Source organism: Rhea americana, unplaced genomic scaffold (assembly GCF_003343005.1).
Source record: "Rhea americana isolate MKP2758 unplaced genomic scaffold, rheAme1 scaffold_5, whole genome shotgun sequence".
Classification (NCBI taxonomy): domain Eukaryota; kingdom Metazoa; phylum Chordata; class Aves; order Rheiformes; family Rheidae; genus Rhea; species Rhea americana.
The window spans coordinates 590,498-609,977 of record NW_028186645.1 but is presented as its reverse complement, the minus strand read 5'-3'; the positions used below and the strand labels follow the sequence as shown (position 1 = coordinate 609,977).

At 42.6% G+C, this 19,480-nt stretch overlaps 1 protein-coding gene across 1 annotated transcript in view; it reads right to left on the bottom strand.

The window, feature by feature from the left end:
* Window positions 1–15,474, bottom strand: part of LOC146588651 (exocyst complex component 3-like protein 2) — a 47,293-nt gene extending 31,819 nt beyond the window's left edge. Inside the window, exons 1-3 of the mRNA XM_085317395.1 lie at window positions 15,199–15,474; window positions 11,610–11,752; window positions 1,385–1,558 (exon numbers count right to left, since the gene is read on the bottom strand). The gene's annotated coding sequence lies outside the window, so the exon portion shown is untranslated. The remainder of the gene's footprint in view (window positions 1–1,384; window positions 1,559–11,609; window positions 11,753–15,198) is intronic.
* Window positions 15,475–19,480: the final 4,006 nt, after the last annotated feature.

The following is a 19,480-nucleotide window of genomic DNA, read 5'->3' as shown; positions in this document are numbered from 1 at the left end:
TGTGCAACTGAATACTAACCAAAGATCAAACCTCAATCATTTCTAGCCCTTGGAGACACCGAGAACATTAATGGCAGGTATCACAGGCTACAAAGACAAGCTGAAGAGCTAAAGGCAGGAACTCCTCACCCAACTGAGCTACCTGCAGAACACGGAAATCTCTGTCTTTCCAAAATAGTTGTTAAATGTTGGCATATAAAATATTTACAACGCAGTTCACGGCCATCATCTTCATTGCTGAACATCCTGACACTACAGACAGGTTATTTAGGACAGGAGGTAAGAGAAAAGAGTACAGTTCTCATAATAGATACCTAAATAAGTCACATTTTCAGAAATGCTCAGCATCTAGCATCTTACAGCTCATGTTTTCATTTCTAGACAGACTGAAAACAAGCTTCGTTCCCATCTCACGGTGAGCATGGAACTGCTTTCAAGATTTATCCACTAGCCCTGGAAGAGCTCAAGATTACAAACATGATGTCATGATATCACATTGCAAAAATGTCAGTTTTAAATGATTTTTGCAAACTCTGTTTTCCTTCTTCTCTCAGCTCTGAACAACTGGACTTGAGCTAGCTTCAATAAGGGACTTGCAGAAGCAAGCATAACCCGAAAGAGTCCTAAGAGAGAGCTAATCATCCTCCAAACCTGCTTCAGTAAAATACACCATGGAGAAAGCCTGCATGATCACAAAGAGAAGCATTAAATTTTAATCAACATAAGTTCAGGCTGAATAAGGCAGGTCTCCCAAACACATGGTGATAAAACATTTACGCTGCACCATCGCATTTTCTTCCAAACACAGCAAAGCATTCAGAGGAGATTTGGCATTAGAATATACAACATCATTACATGGTGAGGAAGCCCTGGGAGAGTCTTCAACTTTTTCCAACCTCTTCTTTTGTTACAGGAAAGAAAGAAATCTAGACAAAAGAAAAGGTTGGCAAAATTTCAGGGGGAGCAAATCAGACGTAGGCAAGGCAAAGGCAGAGAACTGTATTTGTAGTACATTCATCTGCCGTCACTGTCAGAACATATTTTATCTTTCCGTTGGTGCCTACTTCTTGGTGAAGTGGAGCAAGCACTATATAAAGATCCACAAACGCTATCACGGCTCCCGAGGATGGCAGAGCACGGCCAGCACAGTAGTAGCGCTCCTCTGCCGCATGCATCACCACGACTCYGCTCGCAGGCACGGCTCACAGCAAGCCCTCCTCCACAAACAAGAAGCATGTGGTCCTTGAGCAACCAAAATTAGATAACTTGTAAGGTTGTTTCTAAATTACCCCAAAATTTAAAAGGAACCAATATTTTTTTCCATCCTGAACAGGTATGTTATCTGTACTGTTGCGCCCTCAGAGCTCCAGTACATGTTACTTACTGGCTTTCAGGAGTGGAGACTCTTGAAACTTGATTAATAAATCAATAAGGCCACATTTCAACCAAGCATTGGAGTACACGGCTATTTCCTTCCGTCTCAGAGTGAAGCCAGGCCAGAGTGGTGTTTGTACACTCCATGGCTACGAGACAGTAAATACCTTGGAGTCAACAGCATCTGAAAATCGCACAAAATATAAACCAGTTGAATGTAACTGGTCTTGGCTCAGCATGGAGTCATTGTATTTTAAGGCAGTTTCCTGGAGCTTTTTTGTTTGAGTGAATGTGTTTTTAATGGTATTTTCCACATGAATTTTTCACATGACGTTTCCAAGCCCCAAAATGGTTACATGTTCAAACAAGGCCTCTTTGGCTGTTACCATGCTGTTCACAGTTATACATATTTTAGGTATGCAAAATGGGTAAAAAGTCAGCAAAATGTAAGCTTTCCTGCTCAAAACCTGTTTCACAWCAGGAAAAAAGAAGACTGCACTGATTTTACAGATGGGGATGAGAAAATGAACGGGGCATTCCCTAGATCTGATTCCTACTGACCGTGCCCTGTGTAGTCATCTAAATCTATGCAAAGGGAAAGCAAAAGATCCAAAAAGTACCTTCTGGATCAAAATGGCTATGGATCACACTTCTTACAGAGTCAAGTGGGGACCAAAGTCCTCCACATCTGCAATTGTCCCCCCTTCACACATATAAACATGGCTGAGAAAAAGCATATTTACACTTTCCCTCCTATTGCTTCACGGCGTTGGGGGGCTGGCATACAGATAGACTAGGAATTCCAAGCTAGGCTGTAGTCTTATACAAAATATATACCACAGCAGATCCTGTCTGGGTACAACTAGTTCTAGGAAACAGATGTACCTTGTGATACTAATTTATTTTAACATTATTTGGAGAAAAGAGAGGGGGAGAAATATTGGTATGTATAGCAGGTATTGGCTGATATTTAAAACCTTTGGCATTACCATATGTGCCTGGAAATAACTGTCAGTGCAATTAGTTGCTGTCATTGAGGATAGCATGTAAATGACTATCTAATCTGCATATACAATTAAATAATTAGATGCCATATGTAAGAGCAGTTATTTATAGGTGCAGAATCAGAGACAAAATTTAAGTGCATCCCCATAATGTATCATCTTATGAATCAAATCCTTTTAAACGTATGTACAGATTTTCATCACTGAAAAAAGATTGTTCCGTCTTAGGTAAAAATCAAAATGAATATTTCATATTATTGATTTTCTACTGTGGTACATTGAATCTGCAATGCCTACATCTATCCTGCTGRCAGGAAGCTGGAGCTGCTGTCCATAAAATGGCTGTCAGTCTTAGGAGCTCGCTGTGAACAAAACAAGCCAGGAAAAATTGTCCTGCTGCAGGCCTGTGCATTCTGGTCAATGAAGGCTGGATCTTTTCTGCTGAACGGCTGACCTAGATTCTCTGCCTGAATGAGAACATTTCGCAGCATTGAGGCTGTTCAGAGAGTCAGAATTTCATGTATCACTTACATGAGAGAGAAAAAAATGAGGAKATAATCTCAAGGGAAAGCAATGGCTTCCATCAGTCATAAAAGAGCTTTATCCGCATCCGCACAAAGCACAACCCTACACGCTTCTGTTCTCATTTTGGAGTCTGGAAAGGACTATAGTCCTCATTGCTACACATGTGGCAGCTGAGGCAGCCACTAGCTCCTTAGAGAGGCCGAGACCTGCCAAAGCCATAGGGCCCACAACCACACAGCAGGGTGGCCAGCTTGCGGTTCCTGAGCCACCGGCAGCTCTCCGGCAGCTCGGCTGCAGCTCCCGTCCCCAGGCTGTCTGCAGCAAGGCTGTGCTGGCTCAAGGACTGCTGGCTAAAGTTATGCCAAGAGGAAATGAGCCAGCTAGGTCTGCTGAGCCCAGCATTGCCAGGTTGTGATGGGATCAGCCACTRTCTACACACAACACACATCCTTCCCTCATGAAGCTAGTGATGCCTTCAAGAGGCAAYGCCATGTCCTACCTGTGACCCGTGCATGACACTTCCCTGCTTCCCAGCTATCCAAGGGATGGGAAGTGCATCTGTTGGCCTTCAGAGGCCACAGAGGCAAGCCATGCGGTGTTGGTCACAGGACAGGGACTGCCCGGCAGTCTGAGTCCTCTGGGGCTGAGAGGCAGCCAGAGAAGGCCTCCTTCAATAGCAAAATGTTTTGATCTAGCTCTGCCTCATGGATGGAGACAGGAAGCTGAATTCATATATGTGGTCTCCTCTGATCTGCCTTTTCTCTGGAAGTGAACGTGCTGGACCAAATCTAGAGAAGAGGATTCCCGCTTACRCAAACCCTCTTTGACAACGGGGCACGGTGCTCCGCTGTGTGATTGCAGACAGCGGCAATACGCATGTCAAGCGCCCGCAGAAGGAAAGCAACCACTCTGTGCCATCTTACCAGCAAGCATCCCCCTTTCCCACTTCACTGAATCCTCTAGAAGGGCAGCAGAGGTAAGAATATACAATCTAATTAGCTGCTTCTCAATTCAGATCTGGTTCAACGAATGCAAATACCACATCAGACAACTGGGGTTTCCTCACCATCTTATTTTTGTATGTGGGTAACATGCAAACTAGGKCAGTATTATTCCTACTGAAACACTCACCATGGGTGTTATTTTTAGAAAAACATGTGATCGTCTGACTTTTATTTATGAGAGCACAGAAAAATCCACTGTGTATCTTCCTGTCTGTCTTGTTTCGAGTGGTTTGCTTTTCTAGTTCTTTGGATTCTAGTTCTTTTGAAAAGACAGAGTTAGGCTAAATCAAAAGACCTTGTAGTTCACACGCCCTAGCTGTCTGTGAATCTGCACGTGTAGCAGTGAGCAAACTAAASCAGACAAGAGCGTGGAGAGGCTGTGGAATGGCAGTGCAGGGATGCAGTAGCAAGAAACAGAGACAGGAGAAGAAAAGTTGCCAGGGGRTTGTGGGAGCCGGGGGATCAGACTGAATCTGAGAAACAGCAATTAGATCTTCACAGCTCTTGCAAGGTTAGACCCAGGATCTCAGCAGCTCAACAAAAGTCAGCCAGACATCCAAGTTTAGCAACAGAAACCTTGTCTGGAGTTTCAGGTTTATTTTCCAAGACCTGTTTTTATCTCCTTGGCACAAACAAAACAGCTCAAGGTAACAAAATCCTGGACCATGTTTTCATTCAGCAGGTTAGTGGTCACAATCCCAAGCAGGATGTATCAGATAGCTGAAAGAGGGCAGAGATCTTCCTCAAGAGATCGCTGCCTTGTGTTCTGAGGCCAGAGCCTAGCTGGAGCCCTAGGTACCTAGATTTCTACCTGTCTGGTTTGCACCTGGCCCATCTGGGGAATCCAGTCTTTGCCTAGGGCATGAGTTAACACGTGGTTTAGACAGTGGGGATGTGAGTCGTTTTATCTAACCTCAGGGTGGCTACTGTGAAGTCTACATCTCTGCTGATCATCTAGACTCCTTTCACAGTCAGTAAAGAGGCATAGGCAGTGCCCTTCCTCTCAGACCTATGCGTACATCTAAAACAGGCAAGCCCTGCAMGAGGATCTTGCTTGCCCAGCTGCCCTGGGACAGCACTGCTAGCCAGGGCTCCTGGCTGGGAGACACAGTTGGCTCTTGGCTTCACAGCCATGCAGGCAACATTGGATTTTGCTGCTAAGGGGATAAAAGCATGAGGACATCTGCCCCTGCCCAGAAACCTGGACCCTTTCAGGGAGCAGCTCCTAGTCATTGCAATGCTCCCAGCGAGCTGAAGCCCCAAGGCAACTGCCTCTCTGGCACATGCTCTCAGTCACCCTGCTGCAGGCCACAGCCCAGGGAACACTAATGGACCTATACACACTCACCAAACCAGAAGAGATCAGCAACAGTGAAAATACAGCTCTTCCCACAGAGGGCAACACAGAGAGGAAACATGCTCTGCAAAATGCTGCTGTGAGATGTCATACCTGAAAACCACCCAGTTGTGACCAAACCTAATCATTATCAATGAAGCACTTTTCAAAGCAAAATCAAAAGATGCTGTAAGCCCATCATTTTGACCTCTTAAGGAAAAGTTAATCGTATTGCTAGTCAAGGAGCTATGGGGCTGCAGTAGGATGGAGATTTTAGCATTAGTAATATTATTTACCAGTTTGTTTGCTCAGGTATTGCAGAGATTTAGAGACTGGCATGCTGGACAGGACTGCTGTGATCAAGCAAGTGTTGTCCTAGGGAATGTAAATGAGGAGCACACCCAGAATTAACTCCTGTTCGGATATGAACATATCCTTGAGAAGAAAGCACCAATCACTATTTGAACTGTTCCAGAATTAGTCAAAGGAAGTTATGCCAGTAGCTATTAACCTTTTGTTGTTGAAAAAAAATAAGCCTTCTTTCTAGTTTGGCTTTCTCTTGTTTTGTCTTCCAGGCACTGGATCTTATTTTATCATTATCAGTTTGACCAAAGACCCCTATATTATCACATTTCTGCTATTGGATAGACAATCAAACCTCCCTCCTGATAAACTAACGAGACTGACCTCCTCAAGCTCATTGTCAGGCCTTTTAGTTCTTGGAGGATCCCCCTAGAAATATGTTTTCTTAATGCTAGTTCCTGATTTATAATTTAATTTTGAGACGCAGTAGCCTGGCTTTATTCTATTTCACATACATCATGATTTTAATAATTCAGTTTTCTTAATCAAAGTCAAATGCACCATGGAAAGTCTATTGCACTCAAACTATTTATTACTTTCTAAATTACTTATTAGTCCTTCAACTGGACTTGTAATTTCGTATTAATTAGCACTTGTTCTACCATTCTCTCTCTAATTCTTTATTAAACAAGTCTATATCAGCTACTCAACTATGTTTGGGATCAAACACCCAATTATCTCAGTGATTTGTTAATACTTTAAAAATAATTCTTCTAGCTCTCCAGAATTTCCCAAGTTTCTCAAGATATTTAAAGAATCTGACTCAATCACTAAGAACCTCAGCTAGTCCTCTTAAAACTGTTGATACAATATATTAGTTACTCCTGATCTAATGCATCTGGCTTTATCAGGTATTATTTAGTGTCTCCTAAATTACTGTTTGATGGAAAGGACTTACATGTACTGTTATATGACATGGCTTTTCCCCCATTAAGAAATAGTAATGTTTATTGAACACTTCTGGTTTTCTGGCACTATCCAAATTTCTATTGACTATTTCCGTCTGGCAATGGACTGATACCATTCCTCAAATTCTTTGCTCATCTAATATACTTCTAACATTACCCTTGGTGTTTTTAACTTTGCTGACCAAAAACTTCTCTGATTCCTTTGTTTTGCCTTACTGAATTTTTAATATAGTTCAAACCACTGATTTACATTAATTACTATCAGTTTCTCCTTTTTTCCATTTTTTATGTGTGAGGATTGGCCTTTGTTTTATTTTTAATAACTGCTTTCACTTCACCTAGCTTAACTGAATGTAAATTAGCACAACCTTCTCTGTGCTTTGTTGCTTTTTGATCACATACAAAAGTATTCTTAGTCAGCTCTCACTTTTCATTCCTATTTTACTCTTCAAGGTAGGTCTTTCTCTCACCTGAATCATCTCATACTTGTTTTCATCTTTATGAACACAGCTTGTTAAAATATCAAGACTACGTAATCCTGTCCGCTTGTCCGGACTTAAGCTTTTTACATGTAGTAACTATAGTAAGCATCCATATCTAAGCAATCATCCATTTTGGTTCAGTTCAACATCTCTTTATSTGCCAGAAGGCTGTTTAATACAGAACAGGTTACAAGTTATTTTGAATCAGCAAATTTCTGTGTATTATCTTTAGAAAGTTCCAGGCCATTTAACACTAGCAGCCGTTATGATAATGGTGATGGTAGTGAAACCTGGGTTTTATCTACCTGTCATGGACAAACAACACTTTGGGAGCTGGTGTCTTGCTCTGCAATGATTTGTAGACTGCAGTAGGTATCAGTTAGTGTAATCTCTTGCATTATATGTTAGACCATTTATCCATAAGTATTCAAAATTACTTTCTTCCAAGTGTTGCATTCTTATCAGACAAATCTTCCCAGCAGACTACATGATTACAACTAGTTGGAATGAGGAATTCTAGCTCCTCCTGGTCCTTTCCTGTTTGTGAGTCAGACTCTTTGAATAAGTTTGTAAATAATGAAATTGAAATGACACCCCTCTGWCACGCCTGTCAAGCGCCTTTCTGGGTCCTCGGTTGATTTTGTCCTCATCCCACTGAATTCTGCTCTGAAGAAGCACTCATCACTTGTTCCTTCTTTTCACTCTTCCTTTGACTAATAATACAAGAGGAATCGAGAGCTCCAGATACTTCCTGCTAGTAGATTCCACCAAACAACATCAAATGTCATCATTCCCCTGTTTCTTCCCAAAACAGCAACCTCAGCCCTTTCTTTGCTCTGTCAAGAGGACTGGGGCTTTGCACGAAACTATGCCCTGTTCAGCRTGAAAGAGAAGGGAGGTATACAGCTATTTCTATTACCACATTGTCACCAACACTGGATTCAAACTCAGAGCTCTCTTCATAGAGCTCTGAAACTAAACTTATCCCAACTTCTCTAAGCCACGAATCATAGTGCTCAACCAATCATTACACACTGCTACAAAGCAGAAATCAAAGAATTACAAACATACCCAGGCCCCAAGGTTAGACACTTCCRCAGACATACTGTGTGTCTGCAAATTTGTTTTTAATTGTCCTTTATAACTGATCTGCAGATCATGTCCTAGGTAGCCTGTCTCCCTGAGCTAGTACCTGGTACCATCTAGGGGACTTTCCCCAAAAGAAACAAGAACAAATTGGAAAGGAACAACACAGCAGAGACAAAGGAGACTGGACCAAATCCAGCTCAACTTCCAATCTACAAATAACATTTCTTTCTGCAAGCAAAGACCATGCTGCCACAGAGCATTAGGCATGCACTGTGGATGGAGCTACACAAGCTATGTCCTCTGCTCAGAGCAGGTAACCACAGGCTTTCCTGCAAACAAGGGTGACACAAATGAATGGGAAGATGTAGCAATCTGTCCCTGCCGTCTTACCGCCTCACCGCCTAGGAACTCAGCTCTGTATTTCAGAGCTGGTGAGACTGAATCACATGCAGGGGAGCCTAGGGGTGTTTAAAGCACACTGGATATACCCTGCAAACTGGCTGGCCTGGCTAACACAGGATGGCTCGATGGGTTAGCCATGCATTGTTATCATCTAATGCCTCTGTGCCACAGGATTCTCAAATTGCTCCCAGGAAAACCAGTTGTTTTGAACTACCAAAATCATAAGGATGGCTTCTTTTACTCTAGATGATTCATCCTTTTAACCTGTCACATAAAACTGCCACATAGGTCATTTCTACCTACCACCTGCAGCACATCACATATGGTATGGAGCTACTGGTGTGTTGAATGGGTAAGCAGAACCAAGACTGGCTGGCTACTGCCTTCTGAACTGAGTATTTCCTGTGTCAGGGCAGTAAATTGTATCTCCTCCAGCAGCTGATTTTGACATAATTTGTCAGACCTTTCATATCTTCAAGATCTTTACTTGTCTGTAAAATCTGTTAAAAAAAATGCCAAAATACTGGGAGAAAATTAGCTGGAGAGCACAAATGTCATTTCTTCAGGCCATATGCCTACCTGCCTTACTCAGAGCAACTGTGCTATTCAGGGAATAACCTTATCGGAGACAAACATGAGTTGCACTGGATTTCTTTGTAACCTTATTCTTTTGGATTAAAATCATATAGAAAGAAAATGTATTTTATTATTCCCATTGATCTATTCATTTTCTATCTTCTTGTTAAAAACAGGAAATTGGTAATGTCTTGAAAAAGAACTGAAGGCAACAGTTACTGTCTGCACTCATTAGTACCAAAACTGCTTTCCAGTATTTTCCCTCCTGAAATTACGCAGTTAGTTGTTGGTGCCAGATTGCCATTTATCTCAAGAGCCTGTTGTAACAACAACAAACAATAGCTTCTTATTAATTTATCAGACTTTCTATAAAAGGAAGAACTCATGTTACAAAGGAAGGGCCACATAACTGTGCCTTACTATCTCAAAGTACATGGGACTTTCACAAGTCCCTTAGAAATTTCAGTAAACACAATACCTAGGCGAATTACAAGTGCCCTGAGGAAAATAGTCTAATCTTAGTAACAGAAGAAACACTAATGAGTGCAGAACAATAGATACAGTCAGGTAGGCCAACCAAAAACAGAAGCAGAAGTGTAATGGGAGCCACGTTATCAGCTGTCCCATAACAAGAGAGCTGGTCCAGCTCTGCTCTGTCATCAACCATCATCATGTAGTATATCTTTGAAGTCCTTGGAGCCACCCCAGATGCTGAAGTAAAGAGGAGAGGTAAGAAATGCAGCTCTTCTGCTAATCAGAAGGGGTGAGTCCCCTCCTCCTTTTAGCCCGAGTAAGTTATGTTCACCTCACCACCACACTTCCTCACAGGCAACGCRCATGGGTCATCCCAGTACAAAACTGGTGTGAAAGCAGATTCAGGGCTACATCAGACTGACATACACAAGAGAGTCCTGATTTTCCTCATTCTATAAACATCCTTTCTTTGGTTGCCACAAGCATGAAATTAAGACTTTGTGTCTTTTTCTGGGWGGGTAATGTTTTATTTAAGATGACTTGCTAGCACCATGAATTCTGCATAACAGAAGCGTCATTCCACAACACCCTTAAACCTCTCCTTGTTAGTCAGCAGGACTCTGATCCTGCAGCTACACAACCTGGTACTTCCCACTGGGAACTTTGCTGTGGGTTTTGAGTCATGTTGCTCACAAGCGTTGTCCCTTCTCACCACTGACCACCGCTGAAACACACCCTCCTCTGAAGCATCACATTAGAGACCTTCCCAGGAGACAGCTTTGCTGCAGTTCCTTCCTCTCCCAATGACTCCTGCAAATATGTCCCATGCTGAGTGTGAGACACACAGACATGGGCGAAAGATGGGCAGGTGAAGTAGGGCATCCTATCTCCTGCAAGGCCTCTGGGGACCACAGACAAGGACAATGCTAAAGGCATGGACACATAACTAAGACCACACAGCTGATCAAAAGTACCTTCCCACAATTTGGGGGCTGGTGCAGGGATCTGTCAATGTCTGTGGAGCTATGCCTGGTAATAARTGTTTAGAAAGGCAAGCTTTTACAGTAAACCAACCATATTCAGCTCTCCACTAGACATGGAAGACTAGCTGGGGGATGAACTGGAAACTTCCTCACCATAACTGTGGCTACAACACCAATCCATGGCATATGTAATGCTAGGCCCACATAGTCTCTGGGCCATCCCCAACTCAGACCCCAATGGGTTAAAACTGTCCCTGCTCAGCACAGAAACCTGCAGGCTTGTTACAAACCTTGCAAAGGTAAAAGGCCTGAATATGTTCTTATCTCCTAACTGAGGTATAGTCTGTACTTGCCAGGATTTAGTTTTATCTAGGTTATCCCATCCCATATTGCCCCGGATGGCTGAAAGCTGACAGCATCTTACTGAACCAGCCAGCAACACTGTGCTAAAACAGGAACATACTGTGTAGCCTGCAAAACTTCGCAAAGTGTTAGGCGGCTGGTGCACTGACACCAGTGCCTACGTGCTGACTAATGATATCTCACTGCTTCTTTGTGCTCTCTTCTCTATCTCCTTCCRTCTGTTCTTCCTAGTCTTCCACTTGGCCTGGATGCTGTTCAGATTAGGACCTTCTTTTAGCATCTAGCACAACAGGAGCTGATCCATGACAGGGCACCACAAATTTGGCCTGAGCAGTTCACGTAAGTAAGGAATCAGTGAATGGGATTCGACATTGTCRAGGAATGTGCATACGAATGGATGAAGCATGGTGTGCCTGGGTGAAAAACATGACTCAGAAGTGCTACTAACATTATTCTTTTTCATGTCCATAAGCCAAAAGAAAAAAATGGAGAAAATGGGGAAGGAGTAGAAAAAAGACAGGTAAATAGACAGCAAGCTGGCAGGAAAACATTTCTCGAATACAAATGTACTAAATAATCTGATCTGTATACAGATCAGATGCTGAGAAGAGCTGAGCATTTGCAACTCCTACTCACATTCTCATTTCTTTTATAGTTAACTTTGCATGCTTCTCTGTTTTGTTTTTGCTTCATTTTTCAGATACTTAGACCCAGGTTGGATCTTACCTTCATGTATCCAAGTGACTTACTAGCATATCATGTGCACACCCAGCTACACCCACAGGTCAAGGCATCTCTTCTGCTGCCTTCTGTATTTAATGACAGTGCAACTACTGTGGTCACCAGGACAACAGTCACAGCCTGTCAAACTGATAAGAAGTTGGTCAGCTGGGTTCATGCTCTCAAAAAAACGAGACTGAAGAAATAAAGGCACATACATGCATAAATACACAGCACTGGCCTGCAAACTGCATTTACTTTTCCCCTTAGGGAGTTGGAATGAGAATGCACACGACAGCTACAAAGAAAGAGCAGGGACTACAGAGGCTTCTTGGGTATAGGGCATGAAGGAAATGTTAAGTGAATTATTCATATTAATCCTAAAAGGGCATATTTAGTAGAGGATAAAATAAGGAAGTGCTAAAACCATGTTGCATATCAGTGTATGGTGCATAGACCCATCATCCTCTCCATAGCTTTACCTGGCTCTGTCACAAATACAGGTATATCTGTGCAAATTTGTCAGCACTTTTAATGCTCCACTATTAATATTAATGGAGAATGAGAAAGATTTAAGACATGGGACTGGAGCTAAAATACAGGGGTTATCTCAGCCTTCCCATGGGAAGAGAGAAGTTTTGTACTTAGTCGCAAACTTTCAGAAGTGACCGGAGCTACTGTCATGCCAATGGGTTCAGAGGTTGTCCCTGCTAGGCACCAAGGTAAGGAGTAATTAAAGGAAAAGAGCATTACACTCTAAGCATTCTCTATTGCTAGAACTGCCTCTGGCTGACAGCTGCCAGGACTGCTAAAGAACTGTACTAATTCATGCCAACAGCCAGGCTGCCTCTTGGCTGGGCCCCGGATTCACAGCAAGGGCAGGAAGCTGCCCCAAAAGAGCCACACCAGACTGCTGAACTGAATTGAGAATCAGAGCCTCTCACTCTAGGAAATTACTTCCCCAAGCAGACACTTGGTAGATATGGAGGTCAAGCTGTAAATCCAATCTTTCGAATGCTGCCAAAGTTCAGGGAAATGCAGAACTGGTATCTCTAATGTTCAGTCTTTGAGCTTCAAGGCCCACAGTCCAATCATTTTTGCCAGTGTGGAAATAGATATAAAAGATAGTCTGTAAAGAAAGCCAGTTGTAACTGGAAGTCAAGTTCATTTTCATCAGGTCATCTATAGACCATGGGTGTGTTTTTTTTAATAGATGGAATTTATCAGCGTGGCAAAGACTTGTCAGAACAAGAAAGGATTGTGCACATCCAGTTCAAGAACTCTGATGAGACCATTCCTTGTAAAACAGATAAGAAACACTGTCCTGTGTCCTTGAGGCATATGCATGGATACAGAAGGGCTTTTGCCAGAGCAGGGCTTGCATCAGCTGTGTTCAAAACAAGGTCTGGAAATGCAGATCACATTGGTCAAGCTGTAATCTAAATGGTACGAGGGAGCAATGCAGTGTCGTTCTGTGTGATGTGGGATCAGGCAACCACACCAGTCAGAGCTAAAGGGATAGGTAATGGTTAAAGGTCCCCTCCCCCCCCCACTCCCCACTCCTTCCTAGACATAGAGGAAGAACTTTAAGCTCTTTATTCTGTCTCCTAGCTGCGATTAGGCAGTGAATTCTCTTTTCAGAGAAGTGCCACAGCACTYAGGAGCCCTTTTTATCCCCTAGCCTGCACATTACAGAGAGGGCAACTGCAAAACCAGCTGTACAAATATTTCTGCTCGGCTCAGGCGGAGATGTACACAATACTCCAACACATTCAAGACCTCTCTGAGCACAACAAAGCAACACCAAGAAACAGAAGAATGTCACCAAGGCCATAGAGGTGGGCTTCTTGCATTTGTTCTGCATCTCAGTCAAAATAGGCAGGGGTACTGCACAGAGAGGGTTTTCTCAGTACGCAGTTTGGCATGCTAACCCTGGTCACATAAGGCAGCTGTGTTTTGCTTGTAGCTGCATCCTTTCTCTGTTGAGACRTGGATACTTCAGTGTATTCTCACCTTTGCCCTCAGCTACAAGCTGTTTCTGCTTAGCTAATGCTTTTCTTGGCAGGCTGAGCTAGACAAGACAGAGTTCAGTTTGCACCCCAATCAGCTGCAACACAAATGACTGGGCTGGGGAAATGCTGCAGAGATATGGCTGAAATGAACCGAAGTCACTTACATGTAGCCGCAAATTGCTCTGTTGGTATTTGGCTGCCCATGACCGGGTGTCCAAGCACAGCCAAAGGTCAAATCAAAATAAATAAAACAGGAGTTTCTTCCAGGGACAYGTTATGGAGAGAGTCTCAAAGCAGGAATTAAGAACAGAATCCTGCCTATCCTTATATGCCTTATATGCATGGACTGTGGACAATGAAAACACTGCCAGAACCTCTAAAAATCTTTAAATATAGTTAATGTAAGAGGGAAATGGGTAAGATCTATCTAAGACATAGGACAAGAATTAAGACATGTGAGGGTTTTCACAGCTCTAGCACGTCTGCCTTGCAACTAGTGCATGCTAAGTTTCCAAAAGTGGTCAGAGCTAATGGCTGAAGCTTTAGCTTGTACTGAGTAATAGCTTAAGAATTTGGCTTCATTTTATCTCATACTTTTACTTTATCATTGAGAAGCAGCCATCATTCAGTGGTCCATGAGAGAGACTGCTATGGGCTACCAATGACTAACAACTCTCCTTTGTTCCACTTGCTCATGGTAAGCAGATTTTTTGGATGAATGTTGCGCAGTCTCTTGTGCAACCGTCCTGTCCAGCACCCATGCACGCAGGGAGACTAACCTCCCCAGTAATGAGCATGCTTTCCACAGATCTTTCATCGGGAATGCGTAGGTTGGAATCACTATGGTAAACACAACACTGTTTGCAGAGCAGAAGCACAGTGAGTAAACAGGCAAAAATCAGGCAAATTTGCCATAATCTGAAGTAAACTGCAGAGCTGTCTCTTAAGACCTTTTCTAAGGGAAAGAGAAAATGTCACTGAGCAGTTTAGCCTATAGCAAAGGATATGGGGKTTTGTGCTGACTGTCAAACAATTTAGCTAGCAGATTGTGACTTGGCAGTTCACTGCTAATTCGCCCATTTCCCTGCTGCTCCAGGAACTGAGTAAACTGTGAGCTATCTGTCCACACACATCAGAGCATATGCCTCCCCMTGCACCAGAATTAGCACCCTGTTGGACAAGCCGCGTAAGCCAAGTCTTTCACCCCGTCGCAGATAAGTGATGCACTTCACTCATAASAGAGAAGCAGCAATGTATGTTTATTTATATAAGACATTGATTTAACAAAGTTCAATGCTAAATAAGCGTTTTAACAAGATTCAATGGCAAGTTACACTTGGTTATTTACTGCATAGAGGACAGGGTCAGACTAAATTGTCAAGGAGACAGTCCCATTRAGTCACAAGGTTCAGAGTGGACCCCCTTGCTTTCCGAACTCCTTCTCAGAGGAGTATGGGTGCAATTGGATCCAAACTTAGCCCCAGACTGGTCAACAGTTTATGTCTAAAGGATTATGTGCACAATCAATCTGAGACACAACTTAGCAAAGTTTACAAAGTTTCAGCATGCCATCAGTCACTTACCGAGGACCTGTCGCAGATAAGGAACCTCTCAAYCTCGAGGAGTGACCTTGAGAGGCTTCTCAGCTCAAGGGGAGACTCACTGCTGTGCAGCCAGCTGCCGTGCGGGAAAGCTCAGTGGGCTCYAGGCTGCAGCACTCTTCATGGGCACAGGGTCTGGCTCATGGGCATACAATATTTGGTATGGAAATGTACCATTTTTTTTGCTGATCTCATGCCGTATTTGGGAAAATGTATCTTTTTCTGCTGATTTCATGCTTGTTTCTGGCCTTGYCAGTTGCAACCAGTATCTCCTAGTTCCTCCTGTTCAGCCCTGGGTGCTGTCAGTTATTAGTGGCCAGCTGTAGCCCGAGATAAGGTGCAAGGTGGGGCAAGGAAGGGTTCTTGTGCTCTACCACAACACCTCGTGCTCACCTCAGTGTTTTCCAGGGTGCAGGAACTTGGGACTCTGTAGAGAAAGTGATGAGACTCCCTTATACCTGAAAGGCAGAACATTTAAAGCTTCATCTATATGAACCAGCTTCACTGCAGGCCTCTGTGGGAATAGTAGTGGCACTGAGATTCAAAAGGAGCTGTCCATAAAACAAAAAGTTTTATCAAATGTGCATTACTAAACATTCTCCAGAGTACACAGACTGTCACAGAGATTTACTCCTGCAGCAGACAGATAAAACTACCAAAACTCCTTGTTACAGCACTCCTTGTCTCAATGCACCAGGAAAAGAGGCAAGGCAGGGAAAKAGGGGCCTTCTTTAGCCACAGCAAGTGCTACCAATCAAAAGAACTAGTTAGCTACAAACTAAAAAATAAATATTTATAAACAAAGGCAACTCCAAAAAGTTTTATATCTACATGGTATAATCAGCAATAAGTGCACGAAGTGACTATCAGGCAGGACTTCCTAGAAGTGGAATATCTGAGTTAAACACATATCAATCGATGTATCTCCAAGGCCTTGAATTAGCTCACAAGCAATTACATGTAACCTTAGAGATCCCAGCCACATCCACACACTCTCCATTACAGAATCACAGAATCACAGGCTAGTTGAGGTTGGCCAAGATCATCTGGTCCAGCCTCCTGCTAAAGCAGGGTCACCTAGAGCAGGTTGGCCCAGGACTGTGTCCAGCTGGGTTTTGAATATCTCCACAAGGATACAGACTCTGCAACTTCTCTGGGCAACCTGTTTCAGTGATCAGCCACCCTCACAGTGAAACGTTTTCTTCAGATGGAGTTCAGATGGAATTTCTTGYGTTTCAGTTTGTGCTCATTACCTCTCATTCTGTCACTGGGCACTGCTGAGGATAGTCTGGCTCCATCTTCTTTGCATCTTCCCATCAGATATTTATGCACATTGATTAGATCCCTCCTGAGCCTTCTTGTTGCAGCTCCCTCAGCTTCTCCTCATATGAGAGATGCTGTAGTCCTCTTCGTGGTCCTTCGCTGGACCCATCCCGCTGGGGAGCACAGAACTGGAACTGGCACTCTCTCAACCTTCTGCCAACACCCACCCTAATGCAGCCCAGGATACCATTGGTCTTCTTTGCTGCAAGTGCACATTGCTGGCTCATGTTCAACTTGATGTCCACCAGGGCCCCAGGTCTTTCTCTGTAAAAATGCTCTCCAGCTGATTGGTCACCAGCCTGTATTGGTACATGGAGTTATTCCTGCCCAGGTGCACRGTTTAAGAGTATCTGTAACTTAAGCTAGAATGGAGAAATACTCTGAGTTTTTATCCATCACCCAGCCATCCATTAATCTATCTGCTGTGTAAACAATCAGAAACAAGTCAAACTGTGTATTTATTACACATTTCTGAATAAGTCATGTCTTATTTCTAGAACAAACAGTACATTAAACCCTAAAGAATCCTTTGAAAAGTGTGCTACAATGAAAGAGTAACATGATAGAAACTGAATACAAATCATTCGTGAGAACAATTAAAAACAAAGCATGGGTGAAATGCACCAAAACAACACTGGAAACAGCCAGTGTATTCTTCTTGAATATCTCTTCATTTACAGACAGTGGAGTGGTTATGCGCAACTTTATGAAGTACTGTTTTGTCTTCTTTAGTGCAGGGAAGGCACACTAGACGCAAAATCCAGTGAGATCTGCCCAACTGCAAATTGTAGCTTATTCTGATGCTTTATGACTACACCAGCAACTTAAGCAGAAATGCTACTGTGCTTAAAAATACTAGTGCAAAATATTGAGCTTAATGGATATGCTAAGGAAACAAGWGAAAGAAGTATAAATTAGACTCCTAAGGGCTGAATAATGCTATATACTACTTATGTCTCTTAAATTCACATGACAATTTTAGAATCCTAAAATTAAGTCCTGAGTTACAGCACCAAAATGTTCACGACTTGCACCCAGTCTAATATCTTTGCTGATAACCTGTCTTCTTAGATAAGTATGGACAGATACTACTTGCAAATCATATTATGAGCATTAATTTTAGATGCCTTCAACTTTATGAAAATGTCTGTTTCAGGAAATGTTTTCAAAGCTTGTTTCCTAAAACTATTTCAGGTAAAAAGCTCAAACAACCAATGTAGACAAGGCTCTTTTTTCTTTTTTTTAAGAATCTTAGAATAACATCCTTGAGCTTCAATAACTGATTTTTTAAAATTCAGCCTCCATCATATAGTTGAGTGTTCAGTGGCCCAAATCTGCATTTTAAGACCTTTCAAGAGCTGATCTTGAAAATCATTTCAAGAGAGTAATATTCTTGTAAAAGATTTCTGCCTTCAGTGTGTCTCCTAGGTTGTTCTCAAAAGAATAAACCTATATGCAGTCAATAAAATCATGCTAGACTCTACAATTAACACTATGTTTGACCTGGATTCATATGCAAAGGTATTTTTAGACTAGTTTCTTAAACACGAAAAGTTTAGGTGATTGTGTTCCCTCCATGTAAGTGTGTGTGTGTGTGTGTGTGTGTGTGTGTGTGTGTGTGTGTGTGTCTGCCTGTGTCTTAGGTCCCACCTACCTATTCTTGAACCCACCGCATAATTTCAGATACACTGACATTTGGATACACTGTGCATGGGTAGCTGGATAGAGCAAGACATTACTAGTGCTTCTACTGACGGAAAATCAAATAAATTCAGCTTTTTTCAGACATCACAGAATCCACACAGGCCAAAACAAGGCTTAATTCATTATGCCACTCCTGGATACAATATGTGTTATCAGTTATTTTAATATTGCTACCAGTTTATGCAWTATCATAAGCATATGTAACACTTGGCATGTGCAAAGCATAGAACAAAGTTTCTGCCTCTTCTTTCTTATTTTAACTACCACACCTTTCTTTTCAGTATGGTAAATAATTTACTTTAGTAATATAAATATTTGAGTTGCAAACCACTAGAGCATTCAAAGACTTTGGCACTGTATCACAGTCATGATTATTTGCTTCATTACCAAAGGTAATCTCTGTATTTTTATTAAGCAGCCTGCACCAGCTGTACTCAAGCTGATGGCAAAGCATACCAAAGMAGCAGCAAATTCTGTATTGCAACCTACAAATTCAGCATGACCCCAATACAAAAACTACAGTGCTCTGCAAAACACCTTTTATGTTGCAGTAAAGGCAAGTCTGAAATGGATACAAAATTGGACTTTGGAGACAGAAATTGTTCTGCTGTATCTCTAGCTGTCTGTTTCCAAACACACAGCTCTGCCCTCCTAGCCAAACAGCCCCTTCAAAGGTTTAGTTCTGGGGAACGTAAAACATTCAAAACAGACCTTTTCTTTGCTTTCACCACAAGCATCAGGGATACCTTCTCCCCTACTAGGTCTGCCAGCACAAGCTCATATATAACCAATAGCTGGGCCGTAGGAATGTCTCCAAACTCCAACTCTCCCAGCAGTGTTCTCATATTATTTTAGAACACGAGAACTCCTCCATGCTCACAACAGAGCACAACAGAACAGCAAAGCAAGACGTAACCTACAGTGCAGACCCCTAGAAACTAGCTCAGCAGCCACCTGTTTTCATATACAGGAAAAGGGCTTAAAGAGCACTTGACATCTCCAAGGTTTCCCCAGATTAGGAAAAGGCTCTGGAGACGGGCTCTCAAAATTAGGGGCAACAACATGCTCCTCTTGGGAACAGTGAAAAGCAAATACGGAACCCTAAGCACTGGCTTGGCAACTTTCAGAAGCCAAAGAAAAAGGATGAGAGAGGGTGCATATGCGGAGACGTTGCATGTGACAGCTGCAGACAACCTAAGCAATTTCTTTAAGGAAGTGTCAGTCACTAAGACACTCC